The sequence below is a fragment of the Nomascus leucogenys genome, chromosome 18 (assembly GCF_006542625.1).
Source record: "Nomascus leucogenys isolate Asia chromosome 18, Asia_NLE_v1, whole genome shotgun sequence".
Lineage (NCBI taxonomy): Eukaryota > Metazoa > Chordata > Mammalia > Primates > Hylobatidae > Nomascus > Nomascus leucogenys.
The window spans coordinates 100,655,789-100,673,629 of NC_044398.1; the positions used below are offsets into that span (position 1 = coordinate 100,655,789).

Genomic DNA, 17,841 nt, shown 5'->3' on the forward strand with positions numbered 1-17,841 from the left:
CAGACCCCGCCCCGCCGCCCACCCCGGTTTTCAAACGCGCCCGGCCCTCCCATTGGCCTGCCCGGGGGGGCCGCCGCCGGCCCCGCCCACGTCCCGCCCCAGGCTCGCCTTATTTACCGCCCTCCACGCCCACCCCGCCTGCTCCGGGCGCCCGCCATTGGCCGCGCCAGGACGCGAATTCGAACATTGGCCGCTGATTGGTGGAACCCGCGTGGCCGCCCCGCCTCCCCAACGGGGCTGGGGTCCCGGAGGAGCGCTTCCCGGCCGGCGGGCAGGGGTTTCTAGGCGTCCCCTCCCGGCCGCATGGGTCCGGGCTTCGCCGCTGACCCCGGCGACCGGCATCTGCGGTGCCTGATGGGCTGCGAAGGCGCACGCCTGCGGGTAGGGGAAAGAGGACTCCTTGGCGTCCTTCGCAGTCGCGGCCGTGATCCAGCCTGGGACAGCCCCGACGTGGCGCTTCTAGGACGAGGCCGTGCCCTGCCCGGCTCCCGGGGTCGCTCCTGGGCCCGCGACCCTCACCCCCAGCCTGCACAGCCTTCTTTTCCGCCGCCTGCTTCAGGTGGAGACCCTTGGGTTTGTGGCTGAGCCGCTGCTGGGCGGGGATGCTGGCCCGGATCGTGGTAGAGAAAGAGGAGGTCGGAGCCGGCGCTGGAAGTCTCCCCCGCGGAACGCTGACCCCTTCTTCCCGCGAAACGTGGCGCACACTGGACGCCTCAGTGCTCCAGCCCTGGGGCAAGCCCTCCCCATCACTTTGGCCAGATGCTGCCCCCTGTCTGGCCTCCTTGGCTGCTACCTGGGAGCTGCTCGCCGCGGGAAGTGTGACATCTGCTTGCTCTTGTCTTGGGTAGAGCCCATCCGAGCTGTCCTTCAGGAATTAGCCACACCGCACCCCTTTTACGGCGCAGGCTATCAAGGGGAAGACACACAGCCTCCTGAGTGTCTGGTGGAGGACAGAGGGGCTTTTCCTGGGGAAGGCAGGGGCCTGGACCAAGGCTGCCCACCTCTCCCTCACGCTTCCCTCAGTCTGCACCCTTCCATCCTTCCGGGTCCCCATAGAACCCCTTCAAGTACTGGGCCTGCCCTGGGCACACAGACAGGAGCCCTGGCGTGCAGGCTTCAGCCGGCCTGGAGCAAGAGACAGACTAAACACGTGATCACAGGACAGGGTACAGAAGAGTCCGTGGCCCCAGAGAGGGCCTGGAAGTTGGGACTATTCCCTGTCCCGGAATCAGGAAGCGGGTGAAGGAGGGTGAAGAGAGGACAGGCTGAGCAAGTTTGGGGCCTGTTCCCCAGATGTCCCATGTTCTCATCCCCCAGATTTCTTATCCCCTCATCTCACTTTTGTCCTCCTGGGTTACTGTTTCCTACTTTGTCACTGTTACCTGTCTCCCCCTAGGGCAGAGGTGCACTTTAAGGGTTAGCTTCCATAGCATCTTGAAGGGATTAATCAACTAGAGCCAGCCATGAGCCCATTAGCCACACCAGCTGCCTCTAGAATCTAGAACAGCATCCTTGGTCCCTAGGTTGTCGTTTAGCTCTATCTTGTGCTTTGTGTCCTGATCACTCTCCTTTCAATATGGAGAGGCAAATTTCTTTTTCAGGGAGCAGGAGTTGTCTTGACTGCAGCCATGCCTGCTCTTGCCCCACACCCTGCACTGGCAGTGGGAGCCTCTAGGGCTGCCCTGGGGTGATAAGTGGCACCTCCAGGGTGTGGGCCCGTTTCCCACTGGGCTTCAAGAAGGTGAGACCTTGTTGGAAAAGTCTAAACTGTTAGGAGCTCAGGGAAATTCCTGGTGGAATGAGGTGTCAGTTGAAAATGTTATGAGTAGTGAGGGGCAGGGGAGAGAATGGAAAATGAAGTAGCTTGGGAGCCTGAGAAATCCCACATTCAGAGAAGAAGATGGGCTTTCAGTGGAGGCAGAGAGGGGCATGGGAGGAATGAGAGCTGGATGTGAGCCCAGGGAGTGGCTTTTTTTTTTTTTTTTTTGAGGCGGAGTCTCGCTCTGTCGCCCAAAGACTGGAGTGCAGTGGCACGATCTCGGCTCATTGAAAGCTCCGCCTCCCGGGTTCACGCCATTCTCCTGCCTCAGCCTCCCGAGTAGCTGGGACTACGGGCTCCCGCCACCATGCCCGGCTATTTTTTTTGTATTTTTAGTAGAGACGGGGTTTCACCGTGTTATCCAGGATGGTTTCCATCTCCTGTCCTCATGATCCGCCCACCTTGGCCTCCCAAAGTGCTGGGATTATAGGCATGAGCCACCGTGTCCGGCCACGGAGTGGCTTTCATCACAGGGAGCAGTCACCTGAAACAAGGACTGAGGAGGGTGGGTTGGCGACCGTGGGTGTGCGACGCCGTTGTTCTGGGCAAGGGGTGTAGGAAGCATAGGCAAGTCCTGTGCATGACACTTTCCTGAGTCCTGGCTGAGAAGAGGCAGAGACCAGCATCTGCACTTCCCAGAGGGGAGCTGAGGGGCCTGTGGCAAGGGGCAGAGTGAGCTCTACAGAGAGAGAAAGGCCGCTGAATGGAGCCCGTCTCAGAAGAGAGGTGAATGTACATGACAAAGGCATGTGGCCACATCCATCTGCATCTGGACAGTGTGATGGTCTGGCGCGCATGGGGCCTCTGCTCAGTGGTTCTCATGCTGGAGCTGCATCAGAGCCCCTGCTATAGGGCTTGTTGCAGCACGGATTGCTGGCCCTGCCCCAGGCGTTTCTGATTCAGTAAGTTTTGGGTGGGGCCCAAGAACCTACATTTCTAACAAGTTTCCTGATGGTGCTGCTGCTGCTGGGACCCCACTGCAAGAACCTCTGCCCCAGTGCAACCCTGGCTCCCCTGCCTGTTGATGTGGGAAGTTACTGCCTGCCTCTAAGCCAGTCTACCCATGTGGGAGGTGGGGCGCTGTCCACTTCATGGGTGGATATAGGATCACATGCAGCCCTAAATTTGCAGAAGCCAGGGAAGAGGATGAAAGCGCACACATCCAAATATTTAAATATTGTAACATCCTGACTTAGGCTAGCAAACTTGTCAATATTTATTTCCTCCTTCCTTCAGAAGAACAGTGACATTATCACCGGTGAGGCCGGGTGTGAGTTTAGAATCATGGTCTCCATGAAGCTTCACTCTTGCATGTGACCATGGGAGCCAGCCCCACCCTGGCCTACGGGCACCCTCCTTTCTGTTTCTGGCTCTATCCTGCTTTCCAAAGGATCTGCACACATGTGTGGAAACCTCCACGAACCCATCCAAACTCCACCCACAGTTCTGCAGAGCCACTGCTTTGCTGCATCTCGCGTCTCAGGGTGCGTTGGGTGGCGTGGCCTGCCCTGGGAGGGAGTACACTGGATGGACAAACCATCTGGGCAGGGGATTCTAGAGAAGGAAGAGCGCAAGCTTTCGGTGAGCATTTCCCTCTGCCCTGCAGACTTCTTGCCCATGAGCTAGGGGATGACCAGGACAGACCCCTTGAGGCCGGGCTTGAGGGTGGTGTGATCAAATGACACAATGCCTCAGGGGACCAGCCACAGAGCTGGCACCTGGTCGGGTCATGGTTAGTACTGTGGTCACCCCCGGCCACCGCCCTTGGAAAGGACATGCAAGGTGTTCTGAGGCTGCTTCCACAGCCAGGTCTCAATAAGACCACAGGCTACTCAGGTGGGACTTGGGCGTCCCTTTCTAAGGAAAGGCACCTGGGTTCTCCAGTGGGCCCCACTCTGCTCCGTGCACTGAAGTTAGGGGCACAGCCCTGTGCTGAGCTAGCTGGGCCGAGAGCTGCCTCTGTAAGCCCTGGAAACCCAGGGCAGGCCATGCACGCCTGGGCCAACCTGGCACTGGTCTGTCCTTATTACAGCAGGACAGGCTCTAAGGGAGGCAGGGAGGGAGGCCGAGAGAAAACTGAGAGGGAGGCAGGGAGGAAGGCTGAGAGGAAAGCCGAGAGGGAGGCAGGGAGGGAGGCTGAGAGGAAAGCTGAGAGGGAGGCAGGGAAGGAGGCAGCGAGCACGATGAGGAGCCCGCCTGCTCTGCCTGCTCTCGTTGGTCTTCACTTTGGACCAGGGCACAGGGCAGGCAAAGCTCAGGAAGCTGTCCTCCATGGTGACCTGACTGACTGACTAGTCATCCAGCATGTACTTCTTCTTGGCTTGCTCCAGAGTGGCAAACACCTGAGGGGAGGGAGGAGGCTGCTGTGGCCAGGCTGTCCCACAGACGCACACGGGGGAGGAGAGAGGGTAGGAAGGGCTGGCCTCTGGGACTGTGACAAGGCCCCAAAGAGGCCCATCCCTATCTCAGCTGCTCCAGAACACCTCCCAAGAAGTCAGTGCTATGGATCTCAGCTGTCTGTGCTCTTGGGTGGGAATGGTGTCAGAAGGCCAGAGGCCTGGTGGGGGTCCCTGGCTTGCTGTGTGTCCCCAGGCATCTGGTGTTCCCTCTCTGGGCCTGCTCTCCTCTCCATGAAATAAGCGGGCAGGAGGAGCCAATCTTCAAAGTCCCTTCCAGCAGAAACACCTTCTGTTCTATGAAATCCATGTGAACGTTGCCATGGAGATGGCAGAGGACAGGGGCAGCGCTGAACATGACTTCAGGGGGATGGGGAGGAGACAAAGAGAGGGAGAGAGAGAGACAGAGTTACCCCAGAAAGTGGGTCACGTCAAAAATGTGCTCTCACCTTCGCCCAGCTGAGGTCTTGGCCCAGCAGGTGGTAATGGACCATGCCTTGGTGCTCGTCTTCCAGGACGCTGCCTGCACGAAGGAGAGATGGTGTTGCTGTGACGGCCGGGCTGGAGGATTGGGGAGGGTGCCTGGGTGCTCGGCATTGGGGTCCTCATCCCAGGGATCAGGGAGATGGGACATGGGAGGGGTGAGGCACAGACTGTCATCACGGCAGATGGGAGATGCCTAGGCAGGGGCCCAGGGCCCATCAAGTGGGGGCTGCCGGGGCTGAAACACACCTGGAAAGGTCAGGTCCACGAAGGCCTTGAACTCCTCCAGCGCCTCCTGCTGCCCTTCGCTCTGCACCTTGGCCCGCAGGGAGTAGCCGCTGCCGAACTTGCTCTTGAGGTGCTGGGGGCTGCCCAGGCACTTGAACTGCCCCTGCACCATGATGGCCAGCCGGGTGCACAGGGCCTCACACTCCTCCATGCTGGGGAGAGGTGGGGGCCTGAGACAGGGCTGGGGGTGTCAAAGGCTCATGCAGATAGGAAGGGGTTGGTGGCCTGATCAGGCCATTCCTGATATCCATGCTCAGAGTGTGGCTCAGGTGCAGAGCCTAGGGAATCTCCTCAAAGACTCTCCACCAGCTGCTGATAGGTCTTCTGGCCACCTGGCTCCTTCCCAGTCTACCTGGTTTTGAAACTTCCAGTGACCCACAGACCCAGGCTCTACCTGTGGGAGGTGATGACGACGGCCTTGCCGGACTCATGGGCCTGTGCCACAGCATTCCAGAGCAGGCGCCGGGCCACGGGGTCCATGCCAGTGGATGGCTTATCCAGGAAGATGAAGGCAGGCTCTCCGATCAGGGCGATCGATGCCAGTGCTCAACTTCCACTTGTTACCACCACTGGGGGTGTAAGGGAAAAGGTTGGGTGACAGCAATGGTCACTCTCTAGCAGTGAGCACTGCCGGCTCTACACTCAGCCCCTTTCCTTCTGTATTCAGGAAGTGTTCCCACACCCCTCATGGGGCTTTCCAGCAATGCAGCCCACCACTTTCACCCAGAGCTGAATTGTGCCTTGGGCTATCCACTCAGGGAATAACCCGTTCGCCTGGACACAGGGATGAGTCCAGGGTGAGCACATGGCTGACAAGTCTTCCTGGAGGGTTTGAAGTGTTGAGGGCAAGCACTTCTCTCTCTGAGAGGAAGGGCATTGGCCCATCTTAGCTAACTTAAAAAAAAAAAAAAAAAAACTGGATGGGCATGGTGGCTCACACCTGTAATCCCAGCACTTTGGGAGGCTGAGGCGGGTGGATCACCTGAAGTCAGGAGTTTGAGACCAGCCTGGCCAACGTGGTGAAATCCTGTCTCTACTAAAAATACAAAAATTAGCTGGCTGTGGTGGTGGGCACCTGTAATCCCAGCTACTCGGGAGGCTGAGGCAGGAGAATTACTTGAACCCGCGAGGCAGAGGTTGCAGTGAGCTGAGATCATGCCATTGCATTTCAGCCTGGGCAACAAGAGTGAAAAAAAAAAAAAAAACAAAACAAAAAAACAAAAGAAAACAAACTATATAGGATTTACTATGTGCAACACACTGTTCTAAACTTTGCAAATGTGAACTCATTTGATCTTCAGAAGATGCAAGGAAACATAAAAAGCTGCTTGAAACAGGAGCCAACAAAGAGAGAAGACCCAAGGGACATCATCATCAGACCCCGGGCTCACTTTGCCAGAGGTGTGGGCACCTCTACGTCCCAGTCCTGAGTGTGCAGTACCGCTGTATGCCTCCGGGGGCGCTGTACACAACACGAAGGGAGTCCTTGGACCTGCGGGGCCTGTGGCCTTGCTTTATTTGGAGTCAGGCTTCTATCACTGACAACAGAAGCCTGAGAAATATCCCATGCGCCTTAGCAGAACATCAGCAGTTCAAGAACCCCAGACCCAGTGGTATGAGGTAACTCTGGGCTTAAAATGCAAACTTACTGAAAATAGCCCTTCATAAAGTGGCAGGGAGAAAGGTCCGTCCTCACCTTATCAGGACAGTAACACCTGTGGTGCCATCTGCCTGACCTCAGCCAAGTAAGCTGCCTTTGGCCTGGGTCAGCTTCATAATCCAGTCAAGCCCAGGACCAAGAGGAAGGGGTGACTTGAGGCAGCCCAGGCCACTTACCTCTTCCTGCAGGGATGGAGGCCGCCCCCAACCACCTGCGCAGGGACCTCATGCCCAGAGCTGGGGGCTTTGCCCTGCTCTCCAGGTCTGGGAAGAACGGGAACTTATCTTGTAACTGGAGGTGAAGGAACTGAAAGAAGCCCCAGATCTCACCTGTAGGTCTTGACCAGTAACGTAAGGGAGCCTGGGACAGCCCTTGCTGCTGGCGTCGTGGACAGGGTGGAGCGCTTGTTTGGCGCCTCCTCCAGCCCACCCAGTGTAAAACCTCAGCACACAGTGCCTCCCTACTTCCTGGTGCTTTTGAGGCATCCAGTCAATACAAAAGGCTTGCCTCGCTTTTTTCCCCTTTAGAAATATTTTCTATTAGGCATGTAATCTGCAAATAGATTTTCTTTGTAAAATATTCATGCAAAGACTCCTGCAGTCTGTTGGCTCAGCCCACCGGCCAGGCAGCTGTGCACCCTCTGGACTTCTGTGTTGGCAAAGACACCTACGTGGGCCTGTGCTCCTTGCTCAGGACTGGCTGGGTGCTGTTTTTGCCAAACGGTATCATCCCATATCCACCATTCTGTAACATGCTTTTCTTTTTTATTTTCTTTTTTTGAGATGGAGTCTCGCTCTGTCGCCAGGCTGGAGTGCAGTGGCATGATCTTGGCTCACTGCAACCTCCGCCTCCCAGGCTCAAGCAATTCTCCTGCCTCAGCCTCCTGAGTAGATGGGGTTACATGTGCCTGCCACCACACCTGGCTAATTTTTGTATTTTTAGTAGAGACGGGGTTTCACCATGTTGGTCAGGCTGGTCTCGAACTCCTGGCCTCATGATCTACCTGTCTCAGCCTCCCCAAGTGTTGAGATTACAGGCATGAGCCACCGTGGCCAGCCAACATGCTTTTCTTACTCAATATTATGTCTTAAAGATATTCCTAGGTCAGTAAATACAGATCTACCCCCACTTATTTTAACTGCTTCTTAGTCATCCAGGGAAGGCTTCTAGATTTTATTTAGCTGTTTAAAAATTTCATTTGACTCATTTCCAGGTTTTTGCTTTTATTTATTTTGGGGGGACAGAGTCTCACTCTGTTGCCCAGGCTGGAGCGCAGTGGTGTGATCTTGGCTCACTGCAACCTCCGCCTCCTGGGTTCAAGCCATTCTCCTCTCGGCCCCCTGAATAGTGGGGGCTACAGGTGCATGCCACCATGTCCAGCTAATTTTTTGTATTTTTAGTACAGACGGGGTTTCACCATGTTGGCCAGCTGGTCTCAAACTCCTGACCTCAGGTTTTTGCCTTTCTAAACTTGCAGCTGACCAGCCTGGTTTGTGTCCGTGTTCATCTACTCCCAGGTGCTGAAAAGAGTGGCATGCCATTTTTGAGAAGTAACCACTGTTTTTCCCTCCTATTTTCTCCCCTCTTCTCCCTATTCAAACAGCTGGACAACCCTGGGCTCCACTGCCTGAGGTTGGAGGATGGGAAGGATTTTACAGAGTGCAAAACAAAACCACATGGAGGCTGGGCACGGTGGCTGACGCCTGTAATCCTAGCACTTTAGGAGGCTAGGCAGGTGGATCACTTGAAGCCAGGAGTTTGAGGCCAGCCTGGTGAACATGGCACACACCTGTAATCCCAGCTACTCTGGAGGCTAAGACATGAGAATTGTTTGAACCCAGGAGGCAGAGGTTACAGGGAACTGAGATCACGCCACTGCACTCCAGCCTGGGTGACAGAGGGAGACTCTAAGAAAGGAGGAAGGGGAAGGGGGAGGGGAAGGGGAAGGAAAAGAGAGAGAGAGAGGGAGGGACGGAGGGAGGGAGGGAGAGAAAGGAAACCACATGGAGTGTCTGCTTAGTGAAAGAGAGGTAAGGGAGAAGGCTGTCAGCATGGAAGAATGTTACAGAGACCTCACACAACTAAGGGCCTGGCTTTGATTCCCAGAGTGGGGCTTCCCCCTTTTCCTTCTTCTTTTTATAACAGCTTTATTAAGATACAATGCACATACCACATAATTCACCAATGTGTACAGTTCAACTGCTCTTAGCACGTTCAGATCCATCATCACACTCAACTTTAAACACCTCATTGTTCACAAAAGAAACCCTGTACCCATGAGTAGTCACTCCCCGTTCCCTTTAACACCTCCAGCACCTGACTACCACTAATAAGCTTCCTGTCTCCATGGCTTTGCCTATTCTGGACATTTCATATTAATGGAATCACACAGCATATGATCTGTGTATGGTTTCCTGGTTCATCCATGTTGCGGTGTATGTCAGTGCTTCATCCCTTTTTATGGCTGAGGAATATTCCATATCATACAGCAAGACCACATGTTGTTAATCCATTCATCTGTTGATGGACATTTGGGTTGTTTCCACTTTTAGCCACTATGAGTAATGCTTCCATGAACATTCTTATACAAGTTTCTGTGTGGATGTAGGTTTTTCAGTTCTTTTGGTTATATACCTAGGAATGGAATTGCTGGGTCATATGGTAATTCTATGTTTAACCTTTTGAGTATCCTTTTTGATAATTTTAGTCTTTTAACTGGAGTCTTTGTCCACTTATATTTAATGTAAGTACTGATGTTTGGATTTAAATCTAATGTATATATATAACATTTTTTTGAGATAAGGTCTCACTCTCTTGCCCAGGCTGGAAGGCAGTGGTGTGATCATGGCTCACTGCAGCTTCAACCTCCTAGGCATAAGTGATCCTCTCAGCTCCCAAGTAGCTGGGACTACAGGCACACACCACTGCACCTGGCTAATTTTTAAATTTATTGTACAGCTGGAGTTTCGCTATGTTGCCCGGGCTGGTCTCGGATTCCTAGGTTCAAGCCATCCTCCCACCTGGGCCTCCCGAAGTACTGGGATTACAGGTGTGAGCCACCATGACTGGCCTAAATCTATCATCTTATTCAGGGGTAGCTAGCCCATATGTTCTATGTTCCTTTTTCTCAATTCTTCTATCACATTATTTTTTTTCATTTTTCTATTTTTCCCTTCTATTAGCTTAAAAATATGTACTCCTTTCTCCTATTACTTTGGTTGTTCCTTTGGAGATTGAAACATGCATCCTTGACTTAGCAATGGATATCATTAACTGTTTACTGTATTCATGATCAAGGTAAGGACCTTAAAATAACTTCTTTTACCCGCTCCTGACTTAAAGCCATTGTTGTCATGTATTTTACTTTTATATGTATTTTAAACTTCATAAGACATTATTATTATAGCTTTCAGTCAAAACTGACACATCTCCCCTTTTTTTTTTTTTTTGAAACAGAGTCTTGCCCTGTTGCCCAGGCTGGAGTGCAGTGGTGCAATCTCAGCTCACTGCAAGCTCCACCTCCTGAGTTCAAGCGATTCTCCTCCCTTAGCCTCCCATGTAGCTGGGACTACAGGCACGTGCTACCACACCCAGCTAATTTTTTCATAGTTTTAGTAGAGACGGGGTTTCACCGTGTTGGCCAGGATGGTCTCTATCTCCTGACCTCGTGATCTACCTGCCTTGGCCTCCCAAAGTGCTGGGATTACAGGCGTGAGCCATCACGCCCGGCCACACATCTCCCTTTAAAAAAAAAAAAACAACAACACTTGGCCGGGCATGGTGGCTCATCCCTGTAATCCCAGCACTTTGGGAGGCCAAGGCGGGCAGATCACAAGGTGAGGAGATCGAGACCATCCTGGCCAACACCGTGAAACCCCATCTCTACTACAAATACAAAAACAACCCAGGCATGGTAACGCATGCCTGTAGTCCCAGCTACTCGGGAGGCTGAGGCAGGAGAATAGCTTGAACCCAGGAGGCGGAGGCTGCGGTGAGCTGAGATCACGCCACTGCACTCCAGCCTGGCAACGGAGCGAGATTCTGTCTCAAAAAATAAATAAATAAATAAATAATCACTTTTTACTCCTTTTTTTTCCCCCGGGTTCCCAAAGTGCTGGGATTACAGGCATGAGCCACCCTGCCAGCCATCCTTTCTGTATTTTTTTTTTTTTAATAGGGTCTTGCTCTGTCACCCAGGCTAGAGTGCAGTGGTATGAGCATGGCTTGCCATAACTTCAAATTCTGAGCTCAAGTGATCCTCCTACTTCAGCTTCTGGAGTAGCTGGGCCTACAGGAGCATGCCACTACACCCAGCTAATTATTTTTTGTAGAGATGGGAGTCTCACTATGTTGCCTGGGCTGGTCTCAAATGAACTCCTGGCCTCAAGCGATCCATCTGCCTTAGCTACCCAAAGTGATAGGATTATAGGTATGAGCTCTGCTACCGCACCTAGCCCTTTCTGAATCTTTGAGTTTCCATCTGGGATCATTTTCCTTCTGCCTGAAACTTACTCTTTATTATCTCATTTTGCATATATCTGCTGGTGATAAATTCTCTCAGCTTCTATTTATCTGAAGGTCTTTTAAAAAATACCTTCTGGCCGGGTGCTGGTGGCTCACACCTGTAGTCCCAGCACTTCGGGAGGCCGAAATCCCGTCTCTACTAAAAATACAAAAATTAGCTGGGTGTGGTGGCAGGCACTTGTAATCCCAGCTACTCGGGAGGCTGAGGCAGGATAATCGCTTGAACCCAGGAGGCAGAGAGTGCAGTGAGCCGAGATCACACCACTGCACCAGCCTGGGCAACAGAGCGAGACTCCATCTCAAACAAACAAACAAACAAACAAACAAAAAAACCTTCTTTCCTAAGTATAGTTTTATGGGTTACTTTACTCTAGGTAGGTTGTTTCCTCTTACCACTTACAATGTATCGTTCTATTGTCTTCTGGCCTCTGTTATTTCTGTGATGGGGCCAGCTGCCAGTGTAACTGTTGCTCTTGTGAAGGGACTCCACCTTTTACCTCTGGGGTCTTTTAAGACTTTTTCTTGTGTTTGGTTTTCAGCAGATTTACTACACTGTTCCTAGGGGCTGATTTCTTTCTTTCTTTTTTTTTTTTTTGAGACAGAATCTCGCTGTTGCCCAGGCTGGAGTGCAGTGGCGCAATCTCGGCTCACTGCAGGCTCCACCCCCCGGGGTTCACGCCATTCTCCTGCCTCAGCCTCCCGAGTAGCTGGGACTACGGGCGCCCGCCACCTCGCCCGGCTAATTTTTTGTATTTTTAGTAGAGACGGGGTTTCACTGTGTTAGCCAGGATGGTCTCGATCTCCTGACCTCGTGATCCGCCTGCCTCGGCCTCCCAAAGTGCTGGGATTACAAGCGTGAGCCACCGCGCCCAGCCGCTGATTTCTTGTTGTTATCCTGCTTGGAGCTAATAGGGCTTCATTTGTGATTGATGTCTTTCATAAATTTTGAAAAGTTTTAGCCATATGGTTTCAAATGTTGCCTTGTCTCCCTTCCTGCTGGAACTTTTGTTACACACATATTAAGCCTTCTCACTGTATCCTTCCTATGTGATTAGTCATATGTTGCTGCGTAACAAATTACTCCAAAACGTGGGTGTAATTTGTTATTTCATTGTTTCTATGCATTAAATCAGGAATCTCAGAGCAGCTTAGTTGGGTGGTGCTGGTCAGGGTCTCTCACGAGGTGCTGCTAACCTGTCAGTTGGGCCCGAAGTCTCTTGAAGGCTAGAGGAGCTGTTTCCAAGTGGCTGGCCAGTCTCAGGTACTTTCTGACTGCTCCTCACCACACAGACCTCTCTGCAGGGCCACCTAGGTGTCTGCATGACATGGCAATGGCACTTAGCTTCCCTCAGAGTCAGTGTGCTGGTTAATTTTTTTTTTTTTTTTTTTTTTTTTGAGACGGAGTCTTGCTCTGTCACCCAGGCTGGAGTGCAGTGGCAGAATCTTGGCTCACTGCAACCTCCGCCTCCTGGGATCAAGCAATTCTCCTGCCTCAGCCTCCTGAATAGCTGGGATTACAGGCACGTGCCACCATGCCTGGCTAATTTTTGTATGTTAGGTAGAGACAGGGTTTCACCATGTTGGTCAGGCTGGTCTCAAACTCCTGACCTCGTGATCTGCCCGCCTTGGCCTCCCAAAGGCTGGGATTACAGGCATGAGCCACCATGCCCGGCCGTGCTGGCTAATTTTATGTGCCAACTTAGCTGGACTCAGGGATGCCCAGATAGCTGGTGAAACATGATTTCTGGGAATGCCTGTGAGAGTGTTTCTGGAAGCACTCAGAACTTGAATCAGAGATGGAATAGATACCTGCCCTCAAGGATGCCGTTGGGTGTCATCCAACCTGTGGAGGGCCTGAAGAGAACACAAAGGCAGACAAAGGGTGACTCTGCTCTCTTCCTAGGCTGGGACATCCATCTTCTCCTATCCTTGGACACTGGGGCCACTAACTTTTGGCCCTTCAGACTCAGACTGGGACTGACACCATTGGCACCCCAGTTCTTATGTTTTTGGCTTTGGACAGGAACTACACCACTGGTTTTACCAGGCCTCCAGCTTGCAGATGGCAGATTGTGGAACTTTTCAGCTTCCATAATTGTGTGAGCCAATGCCTCATAATAAATCTCTTTCTATATGTCTGTTTATCTATGTATTATTTGTTCTGTTTCTCTGGTGAACCATGATAATACAGAGAGTGCTATGAGGGAAAGAGAGTATCCAAACCAGAGGCTGTAGTGTCTTTTATGACCTAGTCTCAGAAGTAGCACCTCATCTCTTCTTCAGAAGACTACAGTGTTTTGCTGACACATCCAACAATCCTGGTAAAACATGGAGAGGAACTACTCAAGGGTGTGAATGCTGGGAGGGGCATTACTAGGGCACACCTTGGAGGCTGTATACAACAATGACTCTTATTCTCTTCTATATATTTTCTACCCTTTTGACCCTGTGTGCTTCATTTTAATTTTTTTTTTTTTTTTAGACGGAGTCTCGCTCTGTCGCACAGGCTGGAGTACAGTGGCGCGATCTTGGCTCACTGCAAGCTCCACTTCCTGGGTTCACGCCATTCTCCTGCCTAAGCCTGCCAAGTAGCCGGGACTATGGGTGCCCGCCACCATGCCCAGCTAATTTTTTTGTATTTTTAGTAGAGACGGGGTTTCACTGTGTTAGCGAGGATGGTCTTGATATCCTGACTTCCTGATGCACCTGCCTCAGCCTCCCAAAGTGCTGGGATTACAGGTGTCAGCCACCATGCCGGGCTTCTAATTTTTTTTTTTTTTTGTAGGGCTGGGGTGTTATATTTTATCCACATGTACCTGAGTATTTTTTTACTGTGCACCAAGCATTGCATTTGCCAAATTGTTTGTAGAAATCATTTGAGGACTGGGATGGTACCTTCTTTCCCTGGAGAAGATTTACCTTCGTGTTTTGGGTTTTTGTTTGTTTTTGAGACTGAATCTCTTACTCTGTCACCCATGCTGGAGTACAATGGCTCGATCTCAGCTCACTGCAACCTCCACCTCCCAGGTTCAAGTGATTCTCGTGCCTCAGCCTCCACAGTAGCTGGGATTACAGGGATGTGCCACCACGCCCAGCTAATTTCTGTATTTTTAGTAGAGACGGGGTTTTACCATGTTGGGCAGCAGGCTGGTCTCAAGTTCCTGACCTCAACTTATCCACCTGCCTCAGCCTCCCAAAGTGCTGGGATTACAGACGTGCGCCACCACACCTGGCCAGTTTCTTTTTTTTTTCTTTTGAGACGGAGTCTCGCTCAGTCGTCCAGGCTGGAGTGCATTGGCGACATCTTAGCTTACTACAATCCCCACCTCCTGGCTTCAAGTGATTCTCCTGTCTCAGCCTCTCAAATAGCTGGGATCAGAGGCAGACACCACCATGCCTGGCTAATTTTTGTATTTTTAGTAGAGACATGGTTTCACCACGTTGGCCAGGCTAGTTTCGAACTGCTGACCTCAATTGATCTGCCCACTTCAGCCTCCCAAAGTGCTGAGATTACAGGTGTGAGCCACTGCCCTTTATTTCTGATAGATGTCTGGGAGCACTGGCAGTTTAGGGTCACATTAATTTCATGTCAAAGACTGCTATTAAGTCCAGGCTGTTTTGCAATCATTGCATAAGTTTGCATAAGCATAGCTCACCCCTATGTCTATAGGGCAGCTCTTCAGGGTCTCAACTCAAAGAAAGAATGCATTCACCAGGAATGTCCTTGACGCAAGTAAACCCTGAATTCCAATCCCTGTCACTCAGCATAAAGAGCAACACTCAGCTCTCAGCTGTGCAGCCTTGAGTTGCTCACCTCCCTGAGCCTCTATCATCTTCTACCTCCTGGCCCAGTAAGTCTTCACTATCTTGTTAGCTTTCTGAAGCTTTCAAACATGTTTTTAACATTGGTCCAGTTTTTCTAGTTATCATCAGCAGGAGAGGGGCCAGAATTTCCTCGTTTGCCGTTACTAGAAGACCTTGACTATGATTTTTAAAGTAATAAAAAGTTAAAATTAACAGAAAATATTTCATGACCAAGAAGGGCTTACATTGGTTATAATTTTCCAACTAAGCTAGGTACACTGAAAGACAACATAGAGTGGTAACTGAGAGCATGGATTCTGGAAGTAGACTGGGTGGGTTCTTCTGCTTTCTCTCTACATGATTAGGGCATGAACATGGAGGCCGGCTTGATAAACTTCTTGGTAACAGAGTGACTCGCATGCATCTGCTGTGAAGAGTACAACTCTGATCGTGCCTCTGCAGTGCGGTCTCTCTGGGTGCCTTTCACCGCATCCCCTCTGCACCACCCCCACCTCGACTATGTACTTACCTCATGGCAATGGCTTGTTCATGTGCTCATGAGCCCCTTGCAAGTGAGAACCACTGGGTCTAGCACAACGGTTGGACACACGAGGCCTTCAAGAAGTGTCTCATTGAACCAGTGCCAACATTGAGACAGAGACTCCAAGAGTGGGTCAGGTTTAGGTGTAGATATTAAGTTCCAGTTTGAAGCATTTGTGAGATGCCCAAGAAAGGCTGATGAGAAGGCATCAACGTGCAGGACTGATGCACAGGTCTGGAGTGGGCTGGGGTGTGCCTACTGGGGAGGTGTCCACAGACAGATGTTAACAGAAGCCACAGCAGCGAGAAGACAACAGGCAGGACAGTGCATGGGGAGTGAGAAAGACAGTGGCTGACGATGCAGCCCCTGAGAAATGTAAGGGGCAGATGAAGGAGAAGACTCCTTTCTGAGAAGGATGTGTCAGTGATTGAGAAGGGCCAGGAGAGGGGAAGGCTACAGAAGTTAACAGAGGAAGGCTAGAGTTTGAAAGCAGAAAAGGCCAGCATTATGAATGCTGCAGACAAGTCAAGGAAAACACAGGCTGAACATCAGGAGCCTCCTCAGCTGGGGGGGTGAAGGAGGACTGGGTCCAGAGACAGTAGATTCAAGAGCTGCTGGGAGGGAGCATCCATAGACTGTGTTTGACTGGATGTCTGGAGAGGTGCCTTGAACAGCAGGACAATGTGTGCCACTCACTCCCCCAGGAAGCACGAGGAAAGAAGTAAGAGGAGGTTGCGGGGCTGTGGGGAGACTTGGGGCCCGTTGAATTTCAGGTGCCTGTGAGACATTCATGAGATGATGTTAAGTAAACAACTTGACATATGATCTGGAGCTCAGAGAAGCAATCTAGGATAGAGCTATGGATTTGGCAGTCACAGATGAAACAGATACATGGAATTTTCAGAGAGTCAGTCCCATTCCAGTTCCTGTTCCCCAAATCCTGTGTCACAGCCCCACGTTTGTTTCCAGGGACACACTCACCTTCCCTACATCAGAGCCGATGCTGAGGCCCTTGACAAAGGCGTCCCCGGAGGTTATGGGCTTCTGCCCAGTCAGCATTTTGAAAATGGAAGACTTCCCAGCCCCATTGATGCCAAGAAGGCCAAAGCATTCTTGTGCTTGCACAGTGAAGGACACTTTGTTCACAACCAGCAGGGGCACCTTCTTGACGTAGATCTGAGACACACAAGACAGGAGACACAGTGAGGAGGCTGCAATGCAGTCAGCAGTCCAGGAGTTGCACTGTGCTTGGTGCACACCTGCTCTGGGGTAGGTACCAGCTGCCCTCCGGCCCACGTGGACTCTCCTGTACCCAGGCTCGCACTTGCCTTCTCTCAGCTGCTACTCCCAGCAGGGTTTATTAAAGTTTTGTCTTCTCCAACTGTCTTTGCATATTGAGAACTTAGTTCTCTAAGATAGCCCCTTTCCCTTCTGTCCTTGAAGCAAACAAAACTTTTTGATGTTGCCTGAGGGTTTGTTTTTGATTTTTTTTCTTTTTCCTTGGAGACAGAGTCTCCGTCTGTCGCCCAGGCTGGAGTGCAGTGGCGCAGTCTCAGCTCACTGCAACCTCTGCCTCCTGGGTTCAAGCAATTCTCTGTCTCAGCTTCCCGAGTAGCTGGTACTACAGGCACCCCCCAGCATGCCTGGCTAATTTTTTTTGTATTTTAGTAGAGACGGGGTTTCACTGTGTTGCCTAGGCTGGTCTCGAATTCCTGAGCTCAGGCAATCCGCCCGCCTTGGCCTCCCAAAGTGCTGGGATTACAGGCGTGAGCCACTGCACCCGGCCCACATCCTTGGTTCTTGAGATTCATGGCTCTGGTTCCCCTCCCATCCCAGACCCTCCTGTCTTCCAGGGTACCACACAAGAGACAGTGGAGGGCTGAGCTGCAAATTTCTGTCTCTGGGTACACAGACGAACTCATGTGATTAACTCTGAGGCACTTGCCAATACTCTACACCTGCAGTCAAGGCTGGGAGCCCTTCAACTTACTGATTCCTTATGCAAAGGGCCCAAAAGAAGAATGTTCATGACTTTCTAAAGACAAGTCTGACTTTACCTTTGATATTTCTTTAACAACTAGTGGAGTTTTCTCACGCAAATTTTCCAAATAAGTCTGGATACTTTTTGCCTCCTCTTCCACATCTTGGTCTTCAGGCACGAATGCTACTTTGTGCAACACTGCCTATATTCCAAGACAAGGAGGGAAAATGTAACTGCTTTGGTGATGGTAGGAGGTAGAGATTGAAAGGATTTGCAAAGACTGGATCCTCTCTGGGAAGGCCTCGAAGGTGCCCAGCTGACACTGGTTCTCATAAAACCTCCCAC

At 51.5% G+C, this 17,841-nt stretch overlaps 1 pseudogene; it reads right to left on the reverse strand.

Moving 5' to 3' along the window:
* Positions 1–1,671: 1,671 nt before the first annotated feature.
* On the reverse strand, positions 1,672–17,544 carry LOC100591324 (annotated as a pseudogene).
* Between the last annotated feature and the right edge of the window lie 297 nt (positions 17,545–17,841).